We start from the raw sequence: 25,147 nt of genomic DNA on the forward strand, positions 1-25,147 counted from the left end.
GACTCGCTGCCCCTTTTCCCCACTCTTTCATTATATATTTTTCTTTACCTAATAAATATGTTGCAGGTTTTGAATTGACATATGGCAGGATTTCATAACCATGTACAAAACCTTTCAAGGCTGTTAACTGTAGTTGTTCATGCTCTGGAAAATTAAGCAGCTTAAACCAGCCATGATGTGAAGTTGTTGAGGGTCCTACTGGAGAAGTGGTTAGACTACTGTAACTTCAACTACAAAGGGTTCCTGGAAAAAACCTCTCAGATGGACTGCAAATGTTACAGTATTATCTGCCAAACTATGCCTAGATCTTTAGAAGCACAATCGTATGAAACCGGTGATTAATATACTCTGCTGGCACCCAATGGAATCACTGCTCAATTTGCACTGTTCACACGCCCTATTGGAACAAAAGAGCTCGCTAGTTGCATAATCTGGATCCCCACTCCATTCAGTCAGGAACCTCCAACGGTCAATTTGTTCATAATCCACCAGCTGGCCTCTGGGCAAAAAAACGTTGTGGATCACTGGGTACCCTCTGTCCCAAGCCATTTAATTGCCATTTAACCCAAGACCTCTGAAGGCTGTTGAGCCACTGAAAACCTGTCACATTGATCCAGAAGCTCCAAACAAGGCCTTCACTCCTTGTACCCACTTGCAGTCTAGCTACCCTTCATCTTTTCTGCGGTTCATGAACACCAAGCAGATAGCACCAAGAAGTGACTGACTAAAAGTCGACATGCATGTTATTATAAAACTCAAAAATAAATGAGACCTGCAGTGTGGAAGTTGGGGACAGGCTTACAAGTAATATTCTCAAATATTAATTCACAGAAACAGGGTGATATGAACTAAACCATAAGTATAAAAAAAAAAATTTGGGTTAAAGTTGCATTGCTGGGGTAAAAAAAAATTTTTTTAAAGGGGGGGTGGGGGGGGAGAAGAAAAAGATCAGAGATACAATAAAACGGGATTCAACTGAGAACTAAATTATATATGAGAGAGGGTGCTTTGTTACTGCACACGCTGAGAACCAAATGGTAGCAAGCACTTCAAATGTCACCGTCTGTAAAATAAGGTTTCTTTGGGAAAAGCAATCAGTTCCTCTTTCTCTTCCATACACTCTCAGCCCTCTATCGCCCTCTCACACACTCTTCTTGCCTCCCTCATGACGTTGACTTCAGGTCTTTGAGCGCAGTTTCTTTCCCATGCCTTTTCAAAGTTTCTGCCCCTCAATCCCATGCTCTCCTCTTCTTGGGGCATCTTCTGCATACATAGACTAGACGCTCCCTCTTTAGGTATCTGATGCCTGCTCTCACTTTCTTTCTTTCTAACACTCTTTCTGCTTCTCTGTCTGGAGTTCATTCACCACTTTGTGCACAAACTACCTAACCCTCCCTGTCTTCAGGTCTATTCTGGGCAGCTCTCACCCCTATCTATCCACCATGCCACATAATTTCACTAAACAAATTCACTCTACACCACACAATTCCACAACTAATAATTCCAATCCAATCCACATAATTTCACTCCACACTACATACGTTCACTCCAAACCTAAACACATAGGTAAAAGACATTGTAATTTGCAACACCAACAGCTCCAACTCTCGCAAATGCGAGACCGAGCGCATTGCTAATGCTTGTGCTCAGACAGCGTCCTGGTTGAAAGCAGATCTGGCGCCCTTCCCATTAGCCCTCTTTACCCTGCTTCCATTGTATATGTATTGAAAATTTGAAGAGAGCAGGTACGTAGGGAGCGTAATAAGAAGCACCGTGAAAAGAAAAAGAAAAAACTGACAAGGGCCCCAGTAGCCTTCAAATATAGTGTTTAAACACACTTATTTGGACCTTAGTTGTAGGGGTACTGCTACTGAGAGCTCCAGCGCCGCTCTGGAGGTCAGCGCCTTGGGCGTACGCCCACAAGATAATGGACTGGCAGGATAGCACACAATGCTAGGAAAAGGGATAAGGGAGGCCGTTCTTTTAAAGAAACAGAGGGTGCGACAGAGTCCTGAATCAAACAACGGGTATAATGTGGTAAAAAGGCAATGGAACACGGTTCAGTGGAAACTGCATACAGGAAATCTACACAGAAGAGGTCAAAATACTAAGCTCTGAGGGGGGCAATAAGTAATGTCCAAAAGGCACATGGAGAGCTTGATGCAATGAAAGGAGGCGACGGAAGCATAATGCACTGAATCAACTGGGTACACAAATCACAGAAAGGGAGACAGCAATAAACGTGTGAGTCACGGGAGAAAGGCATAATGCACATGACGCACAAAGTATAGCAATAGAGGAGGTAAGTTGTACTTGTCATAAAAGTAACTGTGCCAGGAAATCAAACAGTAACGCACCTGTCAGCAGAGACCCGGTCTAAATTATGCAAAAGTAAACCGCAGAATGTGAGCGGTTGCAAAGGAGGGTTCGAGTTTGCTGCCTCGGGTCCTGGAGGCAGGGAGGGCTCGGATTGGCGGAAAGCCTTACACCAGCATGACTCATGAGTTTTGTCAGGTACCAGTTGAAAAAGAAGCACCAGCAGTTGTAGAAATAATACCAAAACATGCACACGTCTCTAACAACGTAGAAAGGCTGAAAATACAATGTGGGAATAAATATCAATATAATACAGATGTTCTCGCATTGGCGTTGACTTGCCACGTTTCTTTTGGAGGCGGGGGGTGGCGGTGATTACTTTAATCTGAACTGTATGCTTGGAAGGTCGAGACTTTCCCCACAGAAATATACCTGCCATTTTTTGCCCAAGTTCTAGGATTCTTCACAGGTCTGGCCGTATTTTTGTTTTTGCAGTTTTATATAAATCGAATTTAAATGAACACCAGTTGCACATTCATTTTTTCAGGCACTGGGGGATGAAGCGATTGCCCATAGTCACAGGATACTTGAGCCTCCCGCCAATACTCGAATTTCGTTCCCCAGTTACAAGGTCCGTTGTTCTGGCCGTTACTTTATACAGCACCCACAGGTTAACTGGTAGTAATGTAGGAAGCCTCCTTTGCGTCAGTGTAGTTATTTTGGGTTGCTCCCAACTGGAGTTTCCCAGCTCCCTGGCCTTCCTGCTCACACTTGTAAATAAGCATTAGAAATGCAATAGGTCTCGCATTTGTTTTAGTTACAGATATTGGCATTGTAATTGGCAATGTCTTTTACCTATGTGTTATGGAGTATATGTATGTGGTAAGTAGTGGAATTATGTGGGTTGGATTGATTTTGGTAATTGTGTGGTGTGGAGTTGTTTTGTGTAGTGGAATTATGTGGCATGGTGTGCTGTGGAACTGTGGATAGTAATTATGTGGTATTGAGTGTACTGGAATTATGTGGAGTGGGATTGTGTGTCATGGAGTGTAAATAATTGTGGAGTGGAATGTAGTGGAGTTTAATTATGTGGTGTGCTGTTGAATTATGTGGTGTGGAATGTATTTGTGTGGAGTTGAATAGTGTGGCATGGAACAGTGTGGCGTTGAGGGTATTTATGTGGAGTGTTGCTGCATGGCAGAGTGTAGTTTTGTGGAGTGTATTTATGTGGTATGGAGTAGAGCGTAATTATGTGGCCAAAATCAATGATGATTGTTCAACCATAGCTCACAAGCCTAAACTGAATCCAGAGTATGCAATGCAAATAACACCTTTTAAATACTTTTACCGCATGTTTAAAATTAGGAAATGGCACAATATAAGCTTGTTGTATTTTTATTTCCATTAATAAATGTTTTTCTCCATAAAGTGGATCTGATTGGAAAACCAAAAAAAGGCAACTTGTCCAACACACCCTGGAGTACTGAAAGTAAATAAACATATCATGTTTTCCAAAACTTGAAATGGCAGCACTGAAACCCAAAAGTGCAAACTAAATACAGTACAGAGTACCCAACCATGCTGCGCAAAAACATAACATGTGTTTATCATGTGCAAACAGAATACGTTTTTTAATTTGCACACAGAAAATATTTAAATCAGCGCTTAAATAGAATGTGTGGAGCATTTAAACACAACCAATGTTAATTTTATTTTTTAAGCTAAAGCCATCGTTCGCACTGTTTTTACAAGAAATAGAACGCATTTTCAACAATGTTGTAAAATAATGCGGACCTATGAGCTGATTTTTCTCTAATAAATGTAAACAGTACAAGCATGCATTTAAATCCACTTTATCTTTTGTTTGGGGGTTCCTAGTTCAGTTTTCTAAAAGATAGGAACGTAGATAATGAACAAATAGCTTCCGACAAGGCAGATTTTTTTTGCTTGCGTAAATGTTTTCCACAATCCCAACATGATAGCATCTCTGTACACGCTGCACGTCAGCCTTACTGAAAGAGCACTACCAATTACATGATTGTCTTTCAAAATTCAATGACTATTGGCCCAAAGTTTAAAAGTCAGTATACACAAAGCAAATAACCCATACCTAGAATGTAGAAAGACAAGGCCTTGAGGCATTGGGACATGGAGATATAGGGTTATAGTGAGAAAGGGGCATAGCGCGGAAGACTGAGGGACAGCAGGCATAGAGAAGTATAATGAAAGATAATGGATACCGAAAATGTCTTATGGAGGTCACTGAGAAACAGGCTAAAGACCAACAGACAAAATGAACCGAAATATTAAGTGAACGGAGGGACGTGTAATACAGATAGAGCATATTTAAAGTGACATTGGATAGAGTGCAAAACAAATTGGAAGTATAATTGCTACTGGAAAGGTAAAGTGAAGAGAAAGAGACAAAGTATAAAGATAAAGAAAGAGAATGAGAGAGAGCTGAGTAAGCGAGACAGTTAGCGATATTTGGAGAGAGAACTGAGAGGTATAGTGAGTAGAGAGAGTAATGGTGTTTTTACAGAAGAGGTATACTAAAACAGCAAAAAAGTAAGGTACTCTGGCAGATGCTACTGCCAGACAGGGAGTGAGTCACTTGGGGCAGCTGGGAGTATGCTCCTTGAGCTGCCTCCTATGTGACACAACACCAGTTGTCTGGTAGGTACAGGCACCACAGAGCCAATGACAACAGTAAGCTGATGTGGTGCGCCATGGCATCAGCAAAGAAATATATATTGTTGTAAAAACACGACCAAAGGTTTAAATGGGTTGTGCCAGAAGTATTAAGCAGTAACTGTTGATGTGTATATTTTCCAGGCATCTAAATGACATCACACAAGCAGTGCTTTAAATGGACCAGAACTGTCAGGTCTCAAGAGTACATGCCCTTTCTAAAAAAAAAAGGTAATACTTTTAATTAAACAGTCATTTAAACAGAGGGGAAGCTGCACCTAGCATTACTAAATTGTAGGTCACTCGCTAAACATAGATATGAGATCCATGACCTATTAAGAGAGCGATCACTGGATGCTCTTTTCCTGACAGAGACCTGGCTTAGTGAATGCTCCACCCCAGACATTCTGGACGCAACCCCCCATGATTATATGATAGCAAGGCAGGACCGAGAAGGTCAAAGAGGTGGCGGTATTGCTATAATCTATAAATCCACACTGAAGTGCGTGATAAAAAAAGCAGACCTAGCAAATTGCGAGGCACTTTTATTTTCGTTAGCGGCTACAGAAGATAACACCATAGCTGGCCTTCTAATCTACCGCCCGCCAGGACCACCAGCACAATTTATTACGAGCCTGGAAGAGGAAGTAATACACCCAGCTCTCCGTCACAAGAATTTTCTGGTACTAGGAGACCTGAACATACATTTCGATAATAAACAGAATCAAGAAGCTAATATAATATGTAGGGACCTACTGACACATAACCTAGTACAGAAAGTTGAGACACCAACGCACCAAAGGGGACATATTTTGGACGTCATCAGCAGAGGATTGCGGTCGCGTGAGTTATAGTTGCCTGCACTAACTATAACGGGGGAATTTCATTGTTTTTTTACGAGTGAAATGTCCAGCTAACTATAACATGTGTGAAACCTATGGTTTTTTAAGTGAATTTGCAAGGTTTTTTAAATGCTAATTCGTAACTATAACGTGTGTGAAACCTATGGTTTTTTCAGTGAATTTGTACGGTTTCTTAAATGCTAAGTTATGTATTTATAATTTTTTTTTTTTCAGGTTTTTCACTGTGCGTTTTTTTAAGAATCGCGAGGTGCACGCACCGTGTGCGCGCTGTGGGTGCTCGGTCCGCTTCGCGCACCGAGCACCCACGGTTCTCAGTGCCTGCCGTGCGCGCGCGGTGCGCGCACCCCGCGATTTTTAAAAGACCGCACGGTGAAAAACCTTTTTTTTTCACCCCCTCAGACTGCGAGAGACAAAATGGCGGCCGACACTTCCTGGTTTCGACCGATTCGAATGTTTACCGACATCTAACAACCAATCAGAATTGCGCTCGCGCACGGCAGGGTGCGTGCACAGTGCGCGCACGGTGCGCGCGTATAGATATTGATATGCTTTTAAATGCTATTTTCTCAGGAAATACTGAACAGATTTACACCAGACCTGCAAAAGGCACTTCCTTGACCTTATGGCTACCTCTCTGCCAAATTTCACGTAATTCTGTTCAGCCGTTCGGGCTGTAGCTGCGACTAAAGGTCCTATGGAAAAATGCATGGGGAAAACGTGTTTTGGGACCCCCCCTTTTTCTCGGCCCCCGCTTGACGAATCACCCCGAGACTTTCAGGGTAGGAGCTGAGCGGAGTGCCCCATTAGTTTTGAAAATTTCGCGAGGATTCGTCAACCGGCGCCAAAGTTATTCAAAATAGAATTTTGAGATTTCCTATGGAAACTAGGTTGTAACTATAACTATCTACTGGCGACCGCCAGTAGATAATATATATATATATATATCCTTGCTGGTGCCGATGTTTGCAACATCACCAATGGATGATACACCCAATTTGGCCTTTTCAAAGTCTACAAGCCACCATATGTCTGGGAACGTCGCGATTGAAGAAATTCATATTATCATTTGCTTTTGTGCAGACGCTCATTGAACCAATCCCTATATTTGGAAATTGGATTTTGATTTTGGACTTATTTGATGTTCAGGCCGTGGCACTCCAAGAATCTCCATTGTCAAACACATAAATGGTTCTTTTCTTGTGTTCTCCTATCCTGTTATTTTGTCACATTTTGCACTTATTCATATTTCTTTTGAAAATTAAGATTTATATGAACAATATATTGTCATTATGTTTTTTATTTTTATTTTTGCTTGTCAATTATTGAATGGATATTTAGTATCCTGTACTCATGAACATTTGTGAATCAGGTTGACAGTCTTTGCTTTGCTGATCAATGTGGATATAATTATTGCGTATTTTGCACAAAAACATCTTGATATTTTTCTATAGGTGATTAGATATGAAGGTTTTATTAAATGTATTTAGTACTTTCAAATATTTTTACAGCCATCCCCTATTTATAATTACATACCTCATGCGAATATTTGTATTTTGCACTTTGCAGCATGTTTTGCACATAATATCATTGCAATTTGCACTTTAACCTACGCACTTTGAACAGCAAGCATTTGCACCTTATTATTGATCATGTATCTGTACACCCTCATTTTGATGTATTATGACAAGCAAATTAAGAGTATTTTTTCTATATCGTTCAACACTAATTATCACGTGATCTCAAAATGCTGTATAAAAGGATATTCAGTAAGGTTGTTACTCTATGTGATCAAGGCCACCTGGTGGCCGAAACGCGTAATGACATGCCACGCCGTTACTAACTTCTGAATAAATCGTTGTGAAGCACGTCTGGTGTCCGTGTGCTTTTCCTCCTCGCCCGCTGGGAAGTGGAAGGATGCGCTTGATATTTCTATATATATATATATATATATATCAAAGAAACTCCTACTCCATCGAGAACTCCTCCTTTCCGGTGTTGCTGCAAGACAAGGACACAAATGCGCTGGTACAGGTATTTAGCTCAGTTTATTTCCACACAAACTTCAATCCGGTTCTGACGCGTTTCGACCGTCACAGCGGTCTTGATCACATATATATATATATATATGTATTTAAGATAAAACACACCCCTCTAGTCTCTTTGTGAGGCTAGAGTTAGAAGTACTTAATTTACAAGTTAGCAATCAACAGTAATAGCACAAATACACGTTTGGGCCCTAGGGGCGTACCAAACCATATACCGATAAAGTGGTATAAGAACCACGACTGAACTAGACACAAGGCCTAGAGCCTGTAGAATCGCTGGGACCCCAGGGAATCACCCAAGGTAGTGACACAGGGAACCCACGGGGGCCGTGTGCAGTGTGTGAACACAGCCACGGGTTCCCGTTAGCTTCTATGGGCAATATCGCGGTTGGAAATTTAAAGATTAGGGACACTTAGAATCGAGTCAGGACCAAACCCTTTTGGACTTAGGAAGTTCTAGGGCTAGCACCCACGGGAGCACAGGAGTACTCATGTTACCTCACCCAGGGAAGCCGGGTGCATAGGTGTCTTTTGGTGTCGGGTCGCATCGTCGTGTTCAATGGGAGCTGTCGAAGAAGTGCTGCTGCCGTGAAGAGGAGAAGTGTCCGAAGCGATCCAAGGCTGGATCTAGGATGGAAGGAACCTGAAAGCAGAGGGGACAGAGTCTGGGTCACTTACCAGTGACCAAGGACAGGATGGACCAATGCTCACAGATGTCGGGCGGTTCAGGTGAGTTGACAGGTGTCTTGACTCTTCAGCCACAAGGGTCAGGAGGTGCTGATGATGACCAGAAGCTGGATTCGAGCTGTCCCACAAAGTCTGTCGAGTGCTGCGGTGTCGGCGACCAGATTGGACCCAACAAGCCTTGGCAACGGCAAGTCACTTGGAATCAGAGAAAGGACTGCGGTTCAGACCAGCAAGGTCTGGGGGACTCACCCAGCGAGGGTAAGTCGGGGCACGTCTGGAGCAACCAGGAAAGCCCAATCAGAAGAGGAGTTGCCATCGTGGGGACCTACTAGCCAATGGGCTAGCGATCGCAAAGGAGCCTCGAGTGGTCGCACCTGAAACTGGCCCATGGGTCACTCGTGGAGTGGAGGCCAGCAATCTTCGGTGCAGGAGGTGCTCAAGGCTGGGGCTACTCGGAGCCCAAAGCACAACTTCGAGGAAGACAAAGAAAGATGGTGTTCCTGCAAAAGTTCACTGTGTCCAGGGGTCACGGTTCCACGATAGCCACGGGCCTCAGCTTTGCTGTGGACTCAGGGTAGCCTCGGGCAAGTCTGGAAATCCACCTCTGGTGATGCAAAGACTTCGGCGTCCGACAGGAGCTTCAGCGATGCAGACCGGTCAGTTGCTTCTTTGGTGCCTGCCAAGCAGGGGAGTCACTCCTTGACCCCAAGGAAGATTTCTTCAGTCTTCTAGGCAAAGTAGAACATCGAAGGTCCAGGATATATGTTGCAGAGTTTCGTCCAGGGTAATCTAAAGTCGCAAGGACTGGGTTCCTCATACTTATACTAAGTTTGGGGGTTGGACATACTCTAGGGACCCACCTATGGGAGGGTTTGGAAAGAGGGGTGGTCACACCCATTTCCTTTGTCCAGTTTCACGCCAGAGCAGGCGCAGGTAGCCCCTGCAACCGGTTTGAACTGGACTATGCACAGGGACACCAAGTGTGCCCCCAGTGCAGGACTTCAAAGCACCAGAGAGTGCTCCCGCCCAGCCCCAATAAACATCTGCCTGTCTGGGGAGGTGGTTACACCTCCCTGGGACAGGAAACCTAATGTCCAGGCCTCCCCTGCTGGAGTTTCGGTCAGCAGTAGGAGGCCATACCCATGTCTGTGGCAGAGGCATCCATTTTGTGATGCCAGGGCTGTAGAAAGTCCTACCGGGTTAGACCAGTGTGAACATGTCTCTCCCTCTAGAAGGTTGGAATGCTACCCCCGCCGCCAGAACTGGCAGTGGGGGGTAGTATTGCAAAGCGTTTGACACCTAACACAACATGTTTCTGTGGAGCCATCCTAAAGTTAGCATTTACCGCGAGTTTATAATGCACTTAAGAATATATGGTCAGGCTGCACCACAAACAGAATCAGAGGAGGTACTCCGAACTCTGCAGAGGGGCTCTGCTCATGCAGGGGCACCCTCTCACATAAAAACCAAGCACTCTGCCTTCAGGATTGTTAAGGCCTGCCATAGGAGTGACTTATAGGTTTTATATGTGTGTGCAATGGTAGTGATATAGGTAGCCTATACCACTGTAAGGGGTGCAAGCACACCCTTACCCAGGCTGCAGTAGCAGACCTGTGGTGCCATTTTGGAGTGCTTCCCAGGGGTGGCATAATACATGCTTCAGCCCCTGGTAGGCCTCTGAGGTACCTATGCCCTAGGTACATAGTATTCCATATACTAGGGGCTTATAAGGAGCTCCAGAATCCAATTAGAAATGTCCCTAATGTACATGGAAACCATTTTAGAGAGGAAGCAGCTAGGCTGGGTTCCTGATTTGTAGGGCCACAGCCAGACTAAGGTCGAAAAACAGGGAAACACCAGCAAAAAGTGGGGGTACCCATGCGAATCAGATCCTACTCTCCTACACTCGGGTTCCGTCCCGACCTAAAATAATAATGGAAGGAGCCAAGGCAATTATGCCATATATATCGGAGCTTATCTCACACTCATTCCAAACTGGCACTGTCTCTACTAAATGGAAGCAGGCCATTGTGAAGCCACTTAAAAAGAAACCATCATTAGACCAAACCATATTAGAAAATCTCCGCCCTATCTCATTACTGCCATTTGTGGCAAAGATTGCGGATTAAGCAACTAACAAACAGCTGGTGGAACATATAAATAGGAATGACTTACTCCATCCTTCCCAATCAGGCTTTAGAAAGGCTCACTCTACTGAGTCAGCACTGCTCATGGCCTCTGAAACTTTGAGAATACATGCAGACGAAGGACAGACAGCTGCACTGATCCTACTGGATCTCAAAGTGGCGTTTGATACTGTCTCCCACACACTGCTCCTCCACAGGCTAGAGACGTGTGGCGTTAGGCATACGGCTCTAAGCTGGCTGACATCGTTCCTCTCTTCACGAAGTTTCCAAGTCACTCAACAAATATATATATCCGATAATATTCCCCTGTCCCAAGGGGTGCCACAGGGTTCAATCCTGAGCCCCACTTTATTTAATATTTATGTGGGACCACTGGCGGAGAGTGTGGAGAAACATGAGGTGTCAATTGTATCTTATGCTGACGACACGCAGCTTATTGTGCTGCTATCACAGAATAAGAACCAAGCAGCTGCACGTTTCTCCGAATGTCTAAAAGAGGTAGCTCACTGGACATCCAATCACTGCCACAAGCTAAAAGGAAATAAAACTGAGGTACTGATTGTCGGCAAGATGCCATCAATCTGGTCTACCACGTGGTGGCCTTACTCTCTGGGCCAACTACTGACCCCTAAAAGCAGAAGTGAAAAATCTGGGGGTCTGGTTTGACTCAGAGTTGACTTTTGAGAGCCAAATCCGCAAGGTAGCGGGAAAATACTATTATGCTATGAAAACTCTGCAGAAAGTCTTAGATCTCTTACCATCAAATGCCAGGAAAACCATTGTACATTCAGTAATAACCTCTCAACTGGACTATGGGAATGTACTATATCTGGAAACTACAAAGAGAGGTCTATCCAAATTGCAGAGAGTACAGAATGTGGCGGCTCGTCTAGTACTTGGCCTGCCAAGAAGATCTAACACAAAGCAAACCTTGACAGCTCTCCATTGGTTACCAGTGGAGAAGAGAGTCGTGTTTAAGGCAATGTGCCACTGCCACCGCATCCTGATAAAGAAAGGCCCAAGATATCTGCTACCTCTAATAACTAAATACATACCAGGGCGTAGCCTAGGATCACTAGACAAGGACTTGGTGACGGTACCAAGAGTTTTCAGAGCTATGGGGGGATGCTCCTTCAGGTACCGCGCTGCAAAAATTTGGAATAGCCTACCGTTGGACTTAAGAAGAGGGCCATGCGAAAGGAGATTTCGTAAGCAACTAAAGACCTGGCTATTTGTGCAACCTCAGCATGGATAGGCCTGGTCAATGACCTTATAGCGCGGCCTGGCTTGCAGGTAACAGCCGCGTCTCCCGGAGACATCTCTTAGCGCGGGGACACACCGATGGTGTAACCAAGTGCTCTATAAATGTATAAATAAATAAATAAATAATTGCAGAGTACTGTACTTCTCAGAAACAAGCAGGTACTCTGTTGCAGAGTACCTGAACTTCTATTTTTCAATTTCAAGCACTGCACTCAAGCGTGTGGGGTATTGGGCCAGCCACCTATGACAATTGGTGTTGCAAAAATACTCCTTTGAAAAGTCCGGTACTTTGTGTGACACCCCCACCGCTACATGTGAACTGCCACAGTGCAGGGAAAGCACCGTGGCAGAAAAAATAAAATAAATGTATTAGACAATATTACAATGCCCTGTCCGTTTTCCGCCCTTCCCCCAATCACCTCATGGCGTCAAAAAAAGACTAAGGCAACGCTGTGCAGGGTCCAGCAATGTCACCCACTACCCGGACCCTCACAAGCACCCAAGGAAATTTAATAAAAAGTCCACTTAACATTTCCTTTGTTAAAGGAGAAGAAACCCTGTGTCTTCATGGAGCTTGCTGGCGCTGGTGGCGTAGGTCTCTAGGAGCGTCAGATCGACCTCCACACCTTGCATGGCTGCTCTGCAGCTTTGGTATTCATTGTCTCGTGTCCATTTTCAGTGGTGTTGGTGGTTTGTGCTCCAAATCAGACATGGAGCTTTGGAAGCGGGTGGCAAAATATAAAATGTTTAAGTGCTGATGCTGGCATCACGTGTTCCCCGCCAAGCCAGCGGAATGTCAATTACGAATGAGAAGGCGATATAAAAAGTGATTTATTAAGCCTGACTGAGCCAAAACCGAAAGTGAGAGAACCCATATGCCAGCTGCGTGCGGAAAAAAGACTTTGCAAAGTAAATCAACATAAAATGAACTAAAGACAAAAAAACTTAGCTGTTTGCCAGGTTTTTGGTTGTGAAAATAACAATTACAAATGTCAATAGTTTGTACTGAATGTGAGGCACGGGATGGCCACTGCAGCCAACTAGCTGAAGACCGGTGAGGCAAATGGTAAAGGCTGGAGCACAGTTCCATGAGGCCTGTGCCGAGCATGGTCAGATCACCGTAGGAATGGCGTTGAGGGGGGGGGGCTGATAACGCGATGGCAGAAAGCACTTAATAATAAAAACAGCGACAGGCGGAAAGCAATAATAAAAACTGCGACGGGTAGAAAGCAATTAATACAAGCATTAAAAATGCAATAGGTCTCGCCTTTCATTAAGTTAAAGCCATTTGCTTTGCTATACAATACCATTAGCAAAGCAAATGGCTTCAACTTAATCAAAGGCGAGACCTATTGCATTTTCAATGCTTGTTTTTCATAATGCTTATAAAGGTAAATTGAAACCCCTAGCCCCAGATTGCTGCTCTCTGCATAACCAGGAGAGACTGGGGGTGTCACGTGTGATGTCACGAGATCATTCACAGCTATTGGCTAATTAGTGTTCGCGCTGTGGGCAGCCGCTTCCCCGTCCCTTCGTCCATTTTGCTTCTTGCGGGAGCAGAAGTGAACTGAGGGTAAAATGGAGCTGCGGCAAGGGGTTCTCTAGCCTCCGTGCACAGCGTCCCTTTGTGTCCCTAGGTGTAACCAAAGGAGCTTAAGAATGTTTTGTTTGCCCCCAGACCCCCCTTTCCTGATGCAAGTTGAACTCCATGCAACCAATTCACATAGCAAGGGCCCCTTCATTAAGGGGACAAAGGGCTGCAGAGGTGGGCTCGCCACCGGAGTCCCTCTGCATTCCAAAGGCGTACATTCATGTGAAAATGAACCCCAAAAAGCTGAATGACTGAGTCCACATGACACAAATGTGTGTAGCTCAGGGCTCACAGGTCCAGCTTACGGTAGAAAGTTGCATCTTAAACGCTAATAAAAATGTTTAAGCAGCTTGTAGGCTGTATTCGATTGTAAATTAATTACTACTCCCGGGAGCCCATATGTGGTAGCCTCTAGGAGGCACCTTTTAATATCAGAAGCGTTGAGTGCTCTATTTATTCCTTGACATTATGTTCACCATGTGTTATGGACGAAAGGAGGGCGTTAAGCGGTGAAAGACTCCAGCATTTTAGTTATAACAGAGGGTCTCCCTTTTAATCAGGGAGAGGTGACAGTGTAATTTCGCTGACAAACGATTTCGTTTTCCGGGCACACAAATCCTGCACCGTTGATCTGAAGTGGGGTTTTAGTTCTGCCTATACAGCATTAATGTTTTTATTTTTGTGCGCGAATACAGAATATGCATCCGCTAAAAGAACTCCTCAGCATCCCCTACCCCACCCTTCCCGCGACCTCCCTTGTTGTCATTGGCCTCCAGTGAACCTTTGAACAGTGGTGCCTTCGAGGGCAGTAAAGCCATATACTTCTGTTTCTAAACCCTGCCATTTGTTCCTGCCTCCTTTGGCAGGGATGTTGAAGGGGGTGGGGCTGAGGGGGGCACATCTCCCATTGGAGGGTGGGCTAGAAGTTTCACACATGGGGTCTCTTTGATAGCCGCAGGGCGGGAGGGGGAGGGTTTAAGAATTGCAAATATTTCGGATGAACATGAATATGACTTTGAAGTCCCGTACATTTTTAAAATTATTAATATTTTTGGGCTGGCACTTTACGGTCTTATCTGATAAAAACTGTAGCTTTCCATCTATTAAGCGCCTTGTGTCAATCACCAACGAGGCACTCTCATGGCTACTAACCTATCATAATTTCTATTCATTCAGCTAGTTTCAAAAGTTACAAAAGAAAAAGGCTTCCTATGTGGAGGGGTGGTATTCCCTTCAAATTACACAAAAAGTAAACGATGCGTACTACAGTTTTCAGTCGCCCTGCCAAATTCCAGCTGTGAACAAATGCGGACGGAGACAGAACACTGATCACGTGCGCAGGGCAGCAGCATTAATCATTGTACCCACACCCCCGACCGATAGCCTGGCAATATTAATGGTGCACGCTATAGAGGATATTCATCCTCTAATTCAATATAATACCGTGCGGTAAAATCGCGGTGTTCAAGTTTTCCACGGTGAGACGTTACTTCCCGATCCAGAGTTCTGCCTGTCGAACCGTGGAACAAGACGGTAACGAACGATTTCTCCCGTTAAAAGCACGCAGATCTGGCGTCTTACACTTTTTTCGTGCACACATTTCACAGCGTTTCACCTGAAGAAATTCGTCCCCAGAGGTGTGTGCAGAATAATAATCCTGATTGTGCAAACACGTGTACTTTACACCCGAACCTGGAGTACCGGTCCAAGTGTAACGAGGGCCTTGGACTTTAATGTCGGTTATTTCCCTGGGGGAGCGGGGTCAATTCACAACAATAACAGTGTACAATATCCAGAAGAAAAAAAAATGGAGACTACCCAACTAAAACGGCTCGCATGGAAAAGTGGGCGCTAAAGAGTGCGGGGTACGCTCCGCATTTAAAACGGGGGTTTAAGTCCAAAGGAACGCAAAGATGCGGTCTCTCGGTAGACTACTTACCCGGGACCTCACTTTCGCTCCACAGTAGCGTACAAGCATGCAAAGCATTCCACACGGAAACGCATGGAATAGATTAAATAAAAACAAAAGTGCAGCATGTTATTATTAAGCCTAATGTGTCAAGCCGCCAGTAAAAGATCAAATCCGGTGGGGCGTGACCTAAGAAGGAAAGGGTGGCTACAAACCCTCCGAGACAATCAGCAAAGTCGGATCAGAATAATAAATGACGACAAACGACGCATACCAATCAAATTTACAGGCGGAGCTGAGACACGGCTTCGGAATCCGTATTGATTCCAAGAAGCCCTCGCATGGCGAGAGCAGCGCATGTGCTGCTTTCGCCAGGCCGAGACCTAATAAACGGGCGAGGGGCGGAGGCGGAAAGCAAGTAATATTAAAAACAGCGATGTGCAGAAAGCAGTTAATAACAAGTCTCCCTCACACTCCATAAATATTAACCCATTCCCCCCACTCCTGCAGTGCATTATCAAGTGTTTTCAGTACAATATGAGGGTGAAATCAGTGAGTAAAGCAAGCACTGCTCTCGAGGATGGGAGGGGGCTGCGAGCGACAGACGCTCCATTGTTGTGTGCACGTCATGTTGAATTAAATAAAAAAAACGTTTAAGTGCTGAGGCAGTTACATGTCGAATTAAATAAAAATAACGTTTAAGTGCTGAGGCAGTTACAGGAACAGAAGCAGACAAGCTGACAGACAATGTTTAAAGAGGTTGAGCTAACCACAAAGTGTGTGTGCGACCTTGCATTCAAATGAGGGACAAAATACACGCTAGGTGGAAACAACCAGAAAGTGTTTGTGCAAGTTCCGGTGGAGGGAAATACCGAGATCGGAGCACGGGTGGAATGGAAAGACTACTGACGTATGGATTCTGATCTGTGCCGTGCTCACTGCTACCGCGCTGATTAAAACGAAAATGCGGTTTTCATCATCGGTTTTGCAAGGAGTGATGGAAGAAAGTTAAAAAGAGTTCTCCTGTACAGCAACTAAAGGGGGAATATATAAGGAAACTGCGATTGGCCGGTGCGCCTGAGCCTTGAACGGACTTGACGTATGGCCAAAGTGAACGAGTTAGAAGGCACCAAACAAAAGCGACATCGGAGGGAGCCAGTGGTAAGTAGGAGTCGGGAAAAACTTGTCAATATTGATGACAAAAGGTCTTGCAGACAGCACACGCTGATGTTTGACCTAAAAAGACCATCGCTGGGCCAATCTGTGTGGAAATAGCGAAAGAGTGGAACTGCTCAGAACTGGTCATAGAACTGATATGATGAAATGCAAAACGATTGTCTGCAACTGGATATAGGTATGGGACAGAAATATCCAATCAGTGTGCCAAGATTTCCTAACCAGAACTTTGGGGTCCATCTTCAGTGGTGATTGGGAGATTTCTTTGATGTCCAGGCTTGAGGTAACTACGGCCAACTACGATGCCAGGGCCAGGACTAGCAACCTAGAGGAAACTCAAGTAGTATACTATGGGGCTACTTTGTCCCTGTTTTGAGAGAGAGTGTTGAGTGGCTGCTCAGGAGGGGCATTGGAGGTACCACTGCACAAAGAAGATGCTGCTCTGAAGGAGAGGGATCTTAAAGGGAGCCTAAGTCAGACATGTCGGCCCAGGTGCTGAGACACATGACGAGACCTAACCCACTGTGTTCGGGATGGGGTCCTAGGGCATTGAGGTGTTTCCACAGATTAAGCAATCATGCTGACACCTGAGGCAGAGGGTGTTGTGGAATCAACAGGGAGTGAGTTGTGCCACATCATATAACACAAAAAGAGCTTTCGACTGCCATCACCGTTGGACTACTGTGAACCTGCAAGTGCCAATAGAAGACTGACATTAAAAGGGGTGCCTGCATACAGAGTGTTCATCGTTGCAGCACAGGGTAGGAACCTGCCTTGTTTGGTTTGGTGGTTTAGTGATTGGGCCTAAGGAAGCATTAAGCTCCAGGAATCCTAGAACAACATCACCACTCTCACACCTCATTTCAACTGGTGCTGGTACTGCCTTGATTTACCTGAGGACAGTGCCTGCCTGTAGAAGCTTAACACACTTCCCACTAAGGATAGAAAGGTAAAGTGGCATGGCACCCTAGAAGGGAGGGATGAGTGAACATCTATTTGAGGGACAGAAACACTATTTTGAGAGTCAGCTAAACTACAAGAGCTACCCCAGTAGTCTCACTGAGATACCCCCTTGCAGGGCCAAGGGACAATGCACTTTACCAATAAAGACTGTCGACCAGATTACCGAGGATACTGTTTCCCAATAGCACCACTGATAAATACCCACTGTAAATTCTTGACAGCATTTTTCATAATGCGTATTCGCATTATAGTACTTTTCTTTTTCATAACCAAACTACTAGCTGGGTTTTGAGTTACTGGTTGTTATTTGATGTTTGTTAGGTTCTGAGACCCCACACCACCTCCCAGAGTAAGCCGTGAACTGTTCAAGTTCACAACTCTAGGAGTAAAGTGGGTGTACTTGATAATCAGTTTTGAGTCCAATAGTAAGCTTAAGTGTTAGGACATCTCTGGTAAACAGCTCTAAATCACACAATCGGACGAACACACTAATCCCTGAAAAGTTCCCACAGCAATTTAGCCACTACACCACATCACAACACATAGCATATCAAACACCAATGAACAATAGCTAATTGAGAAGAAACTATTCTTAGTGTATCAACCAGCACCAATAAGATCCACGTTTGTTATTACTAGTAGTGTACTCAGTTTTACTACCATTGTCACCTTCACAAGAGCTGCTAATCTGACTCCTTTTGCCAGTGTCTCTGCCAGATGTCTTACAAGCCTGAAGTCCATATTCTATCCATATGGTCTGAGGTTAATTACATTTCTATATATTCCACTATGGAAAGGTCACTAAAATGCAACTTCTCTGCCAGGAGGGTAAAACACACACACTTAACTCACCCCACTGTACTCGTTTTTAGGTTCAGCCTGCACAGCGATTGCGCTGTGCTTGTGAAATCTCTTGTATTTAATATTAAAAGGGGGCTCTTATCAGTTCCCAATAGCCGAACCGAATTACTGTGTTCATACGCTTTTGTGTGGAACTTTTTTTTGTTATCTTCCCCAGGCTGCACAATTTACAATACTTCTACTAAAGCTGTTCACACTGTTTAAGCCCTATTCACCGTCCAAATAAGATCTATTCTGTCAAGATAAATCTCTTCCCACAGAAAAGGCAGGCAGCTTCTAACAGTATGCTGGAATGCTTGGGTTTTATTACTTAGTTGTGTAAAGCAGATGCTTTAGCATTAGAACGTTTGTGGCATTTCTATTCATGCCTCGGTACCTTTCTTTGCACTTTGTAGGCATTATCGGATTGATTTTTTCAACTTAGTCTATTTGATCATTATGATCAAATTCTAAATGTTGTAATAAACAGTGTACATTAAAAGTTAATATACAAGAACTATGCTGTATTTTACTACTAAACAGGCAGTCACTATTGCATTTACCTGGCTGTTAAAAGGAACTTGATTTAAATGATGCAGCAGGTGCAGTGGCACCGGGGCAAAAAAGCTCCAGAGACCCCGCTAAACCCAGATTACAGCTAAAATTTAAAACTAAACAGTCAGTAACAAGTGCAGTTACCTTGCACACATCAGGGTCAAGATTTGAATGGTGCAGCAGGTGCAGGGGTAACGGGGCCACAAGTTGTCAGAACTCCTCTAAACCCCTAAACACCGAATATTGCTATATTTTACTACTATACAGGCAGTCACAATTGCAGTTACCTTGCAGTTTAAAGTGGCTTGATTTAAATGGTGCAGCAGATGCAATGGCACCAGTGCCAAAAGTTGTCTAACGCCACTAAACACCAAATATTGCTATATTTTACTACTAAACAGGCAGTCACAAGTGCAGTTACCTTGCAGACAGCAGGGTCATTATTTGAATGGTGCAGCAGGTGCAGTGGCACCGGGCCCAAAAGTTGTCAGAACTCCTCTAAACACGTAATATTGCTATATTTTACAACTAAACAGGCAGTCATTAGTGCAATTATCTAGCAAGCACTAGGGCCATGATTTCAATAGTGCTGCAGGTGCAATGGCACCTGGACCAAAAGCTCAAAGCACCCCACTAAACACCTAATATTGTTATATTTTATTCCTAAACAGGCAACAACAAGTGCAGTTACCTTGCAGACAACAGGGTCATGATTTCAGGGGCGCAGCAGGTGCAGTAGCACTGGGCCCAAAAGTTGTCAGAACTCCTCTAAACACATAACATAGCTGTATTTGACTACTAGACAGGCAGTCATAATTGCAGTTACCTTGCAGTTAAAAGGGACTTGATTTAAGTAGTGCAACAGGTGCAGTGGCACTGGAGTCAAAAGCTCTAATAAACCCAAATTATTGCTAAAATTTACTAATAGACCAGACAAGTCACAAGTGCAGTTACCTAGCAGACAACAGGGTCATGATTTGAATAGTGCAGTCGTACTGGGCCCAATATTTGTCATGACCTCCTCGAAATATATCGCTATATTCTACTACCTTATAGCAAGACACAATTGCAGTTATCTTGCAGTTAAAAGGGGCTTGATTTGCAATGGCACCAAGGCCAAAAGCTCTAGGCATCCTACTAAAAGCAGAATATTGCTAAACTTTACTAATAAACAGGCAGTCACAAGTGCAGTTATCTAGCAGACACTAGGGCCATGATTTCAATGGTGTTGCAGGTGCAGTGGCACCAGGGCCAAATGTTGTCAGAACTCCTCTAAACACCAAATATTGCTATATTGAACTACTAAATATGCAGTCACAAATGTAGTTGCCTTGCAGGCACTAGGGTCATGAGTTCAATGGTGCAGCAGGTGCAGTGGCACCAGGGCCCACAATTCTAGAAACCCCCCTAAACACCAAATATTGCAATATTTTACAACTAAACAGGCATTCACTAGTACAGTTACCTTACAGGCAATAGGGTCATGATTTGAATGGTACAGGCGTTGCCCTGGCACTGGGCCCTAATGTTGCAGGAACAACTCTAAACACATAATATTGCTATTACATTAATTAATTCTATTATTTCCCTCTGTCAATTCAGTTTTCAAAATTTTGCTTATTTACCCGCACTATACCACTAGTAACAGCACAATATATTGCCTTTTTGTACATGAACAAGTCATAACACTTGGTGGCCAAGCCGCGAGCTGAGATGGCCGCGCGGCGTTGAAGCTCCGCCGTCGACCCAGCACATACACGGATGTCCCCAGCCTGCTGACTCGGGCGCTGGACGTCGAGCGCTGCCGTTACTCCTCCTGACCCCCCCGGAGCACGACGCGATGAAGATGGGACCCCGAATGTCTCTACTGCGGCCGGCGGAGGGCTGGAACCCGGCGGGCTGAGACCCCAAGATGGCGGCCTGGATCGGCGATCGGGAGCGGCGCTAGGAGCGGCGGCGGCCGGTTTGGAGACAGGTACCCTGGGGGGGCTGCGAGGGGGGTTTGAGCTCCTGGGTGCGGTCTAGCGGGGGTCTGCCTTGCTCCCTGCGCTGCTGCTGGTTTGGGACCGGCCGGGCGCTCGGCGTTGGCCCGGCGCTGCGGGCGCGGCCTCGCTCGTCTTCCTCCCTTGGGCCCCTTGCTAACCCGGGCAGGGGGGCCGAGGGGGGAGTGGAAAGGCCTGTTAGCGGCGGGGGGGGGGGCGGGGGGGACTCCGGGCTGGGCCGGGCGCCCGGGCTGCTTCTGCCCCTGTCTTCGGGCCCTCTCTGAGGGGGTCCTGTGTTCCGCGGGCTGTGCTGGCTGTCCTCCTTCACCCCATCCTCCAACACCGGGCAGAGGCCGCGGCACCACAGCTGCTGGTGGCAACATTGTGGATTGCTCCCCTGTCCTGCCTGGGTCCTGAAGCTCCGTGAAGGTGCTCCCTTGTCCAGTTGGTGGGGGTGTCGCCGTGCTGCTTAGCCTGGACATAGCCACTGCCCTTGCCCGGAATACTGCAGAGTCGGGGCTTGACTGACGCCCCTGAGAGGGCTACGCCGTCCGAGGAGCTGTGCCGAGCGGTTGTGGATTGGGCCGCCTTGCTGAGCTGCCGCTGCATCATCTTTGGGCCACCTTTGATCTGAGGGGAGCTGGCTGGTTTCCAGTCGGTCATTTGGGGGCATGGGTCGCAAGGACCCGAAGCAGAAAACACTGCCGTTTGAAAAGCTCGCTGAGCAACCGGCGGAGAGGCGCCCCGACATGACGGCTCCGGCTGAGAGCGCGTCCGGCGGACCGGCGGCTCGTGCCCCATCCCCAGACTGGTTGCAGGAGATGAGAGCTGGGTTCAAGTCCATTGATGGTCGCTTTGACGCTCTAGATAAAACGCTGGAGACAATGGGGGCCAAGATCCAGGCCCATGACAAGCGTTTGGTTGAGGCTGAGGCCCGGATCTCAGCCATAGAAGATAGCGCTGTGCAAGAAACCAAGCGAATAGATAGAATGGAACGCATCTTGAAAGAAGTGGCCATCAAGAACGAGGACTTGGAATCGCGCAGTCGGCGCAACAACGTGCGAATTACTGGGGTCCCGGAGTCCACGGCTACGGGCAGACTGGACGTATTTGTGGAAAAACTGTTGTCAGACATTTTTGGGAGAGAATCCTTCACACCGGGCTTTGTGGTTGAGAGGGCGCACCGCTCCCTGGGACCGAGGCCTAATCCGGGGCTCCCGCCTCGCCCGCTGATTGCCCGCATCATGAACTTCCGGGACAGCGAAACGGCCCTGCGTCTGGCTAGGGAGAAAGGTGATATAACCTGGCAGGGCTCGAGACTCTCGTTCTACCCTGATTTCATCGCTATGGTCCAGGAGGCCCGACGGAAGTACGTGGGGGCGAAGGCTGCGCTCCGCAATCTTGGCTTAAAGTATGGCATGCTCTACCCAGCCCGGCTGCGGGTTGAGATTGACGGCCGGGTTAGGCTCTTTGACAATCCTACTGAGGTGCAGGAATTCTGCAGCACGTACAAGCCAAGCAAGAGCCCTCCCAGGGGGGAGGAGGATGGGCAGTCTTCCCCACACAGTGGATCGGCGGTCAGCCAGGACTTGTTTGCAGGCTCCGGGGTCGGGTGAGATAGCGCCTACGTCCAAGCTTCGTTCCTTCTAAACTCTTGCTACCTGGGGACTATGGAACACTTTTTATACAACTGTTCTGCAGTGCTGGGTTGATATCGGGTCGTTGTCACCCCCCTTTGGTGGAAACCGCTGGGACTACTTTTGGTTATGATGCTCCGCTTGTTATTGTTTGATTGCAACTGGCGATGCTGTTTGGAGCTTTTCTTTTGGTTCGCAGGTCTGGGTTCGCCTCACGTTTGCGTGATCTGGCTGGGTGGGGGGTGGGGGGTAGGGGTAGGTTATTTTGATCTAATTAACATTGATTGGTGTGTGTTGAACTTGCTGATATATGGATATACGACTGATTTCTGTTTCCCACTGCTTGCTCCGTGGTTTAGATGGCTCAAATAGGCTTGAATGAAACTTCAAACTTCAACCTATCGTTAATGTCTTGGAACGTTAGGGGCCTGAATAACCAGCGTAAATGCAAACAGGTGCTACATTATTTGAATCGGCACCGAGTAGACATTGCTTTTATTCAAGAGACACACTTGCACTCCTCTGCCAACGCCCGCTTTGCGGCGTCCTGGGGCGCACACAGATACTTTTCCAATTTCAGTAATTATGCTAGAGGTGCTGCAGTGTTGATTCATAAGAGAGTCCCGTTTCATTGCCAGAAGTTTCTAGGGGACAGAGAGGGACGCTACTGCATAGTGAGAGGGGTGTTGATGGGTCACGTGGTCATTCTTGTATGTGTGTATGCTCCTAACACTGATTCCCCGGATTTTTTCCACACGCTTGCCGCCCAGCTCGCAACCCTTGAACCGGCCAGGCTCCTAATTGGCGGCGACTTTAACCTATTGCTTGATGTGGGGTTGGACAGTACCTCAGGGGCCACTGACTCTAAGCCCAGGGCGCAGCGCGCACTCTTAGACCTCTGCCACCAATTTTCCCTGACTGACATTTGGCGCAGGCGCAATCCGGGCACCACTGATTACACTCACTTCTCGGGTCAACACAACACTTGGACCAGGATTGACTACTGGCTCCTGTCCCCGGGCCTGTCCCCCTGGTTTCGTACACTGAAGACTTTCCCTAGAACATACTCAGATCATTCTCCGGTCTTACTGTGTTTGGACGTTCCACGGCCCGAGGGTTTTGAGCGACAGTGGCGATTCCCCGGGAGAGCGCTTTTAGACGACCTCTTTGTCCACGAGGTTTCCGAGGCGATTGAAGACTACTTCACGATTAACACCGGCTCGGTGGACTCTTGGGCCGTGCTCTGGGAGGGGTTTAAGGCATACATTAGGGGGATTTGCATAGCTAAACATGCTGGGGTCCTAAAGGCGTTGCGCATGACAATCTCTCAGCTAGAGGCTCAGCTAGACTCGATTGACGCTGAGGCGCGGCAGGCTCCGTCTGACGACGTGTTTACTAGGCGTCTGCGCCTCCTAGCCGACTATCGGGAGGCCGCAGACAGGGAGATCCTGTATCTAGGTAAATACCATACCGCCCGCAGATACGGTGAGGGGGACAGACCGGGGCGCACGTTGGCGCAGGCTCTGCGACCGCGTATAATAAGTCCTTTATAGCCGAGGTTAGGGGCGAGGACGGCACACTCCGCACGACGCCCGCCGAGATTCGGGACGAATTCCTGGCCTACTTCTCGGCTTTATACACGACCAAGCTAGGTGACGCCTCGGCCTCTCGGGAGGCCTACTTATCGGAAATCGCGCTAGTATTCCTTGACAGGGGAATGCAGGAATTCATGGCGGAGCCCATAACGGTGACTGAGGTTCGAGGGGCGATTAAGGTGCTTCAGAGCTCCGCAGCCCCGGGCCTCGATGGTTTCTCCGGGGATTTTTACAAGACCTTTTCTGATCTTCTGGCGCCCAAGCTCATTGAGGTGTACGCAGAGGCCTTGGAGCGGGAGACCCTCCCGCCTACCCTTAGTGAGGCAGTCATAGTTCTGCTCCCAAAGCCGAACAAAGACCCGGCGTTGTGTGGGTCATATAGGCCCCTATCCCTCTTAAACATCGATTATAAGATCCTTGCCAAAATAGTGGCCAACAGACTTTCCCAATTGATGGAATTTATGATAGCGCCCGCGCAATCTGGCTTTATTCCCCATCGTTCGACGTCATTAAATTTGCGGACGCTATTCACAGTATTACATAGAATCAATCCGGCCACACCCACGGCGGCGATTCTCCTCGACACCGAAAAAGCTTTCGACTCCTTAGAATGGCCTTTCATTCTTTCCGTAATGCATCGAATGGGCATGCCAGCGGGCTTCATCGCCACCACGAGGCTCCTCTATAGTCGTCCCATGGCACGCCTGTGTATTAATGGTACGCTGTCCCGCCCATTCACTCTGACTCACGGCACGTGAAAGGGCTGTCCGCTATCGCCACTGTTGTTCATACTTGCCATGGACCCTTTAATCCGGCACTTCCAGGAACGACATCTCCACAGGGGTCTCCAGTTCCGGACGGGTACCCTGTTGGTCTCCCTCTATGCG

The 25,147-nt window shown here is 46.6% G+C and overlaps 1 protein-coding gene across 1 annotated transcript in view; it reads right to left on the reverse strand.

Moving 5' to 3' along the window:
- LOC146801811 (carbonyl reductase [NADPH] 1-like) overlaps positions 1 to 2,522 on the reverse strand; it is a 41,771-nt gene extending 39,249 nt beyond the window's left edge. The window contains exon 1 of the mRNA XM_085621297.1: positions 2,358 to 2,522. The gene's annotated coding sequence lies outside the window, so the exon portion shown is untranslated. The remainder of the gene's footprint in view (positions 1 to 2,357) is intronic.
- Between the last annotated feature and the right edge of the window lie 22,625 nt (positions 2,523 to 25,147).

Source organism: Triturus cristatus, chromosome 8, assembly GCF_964204655.1.
Source record: "Triturus cristatus chromosome 8, aTriCri1.1, whole genome shotgun sequence".
In the NCBI taxonomy this organism is placed as follows: domain Eukaryota; kingdom Metazoa; phylum Chordata; class Amphibia; order Caudata; family Salamandridae; genus Triturus; species Triturus cristatus.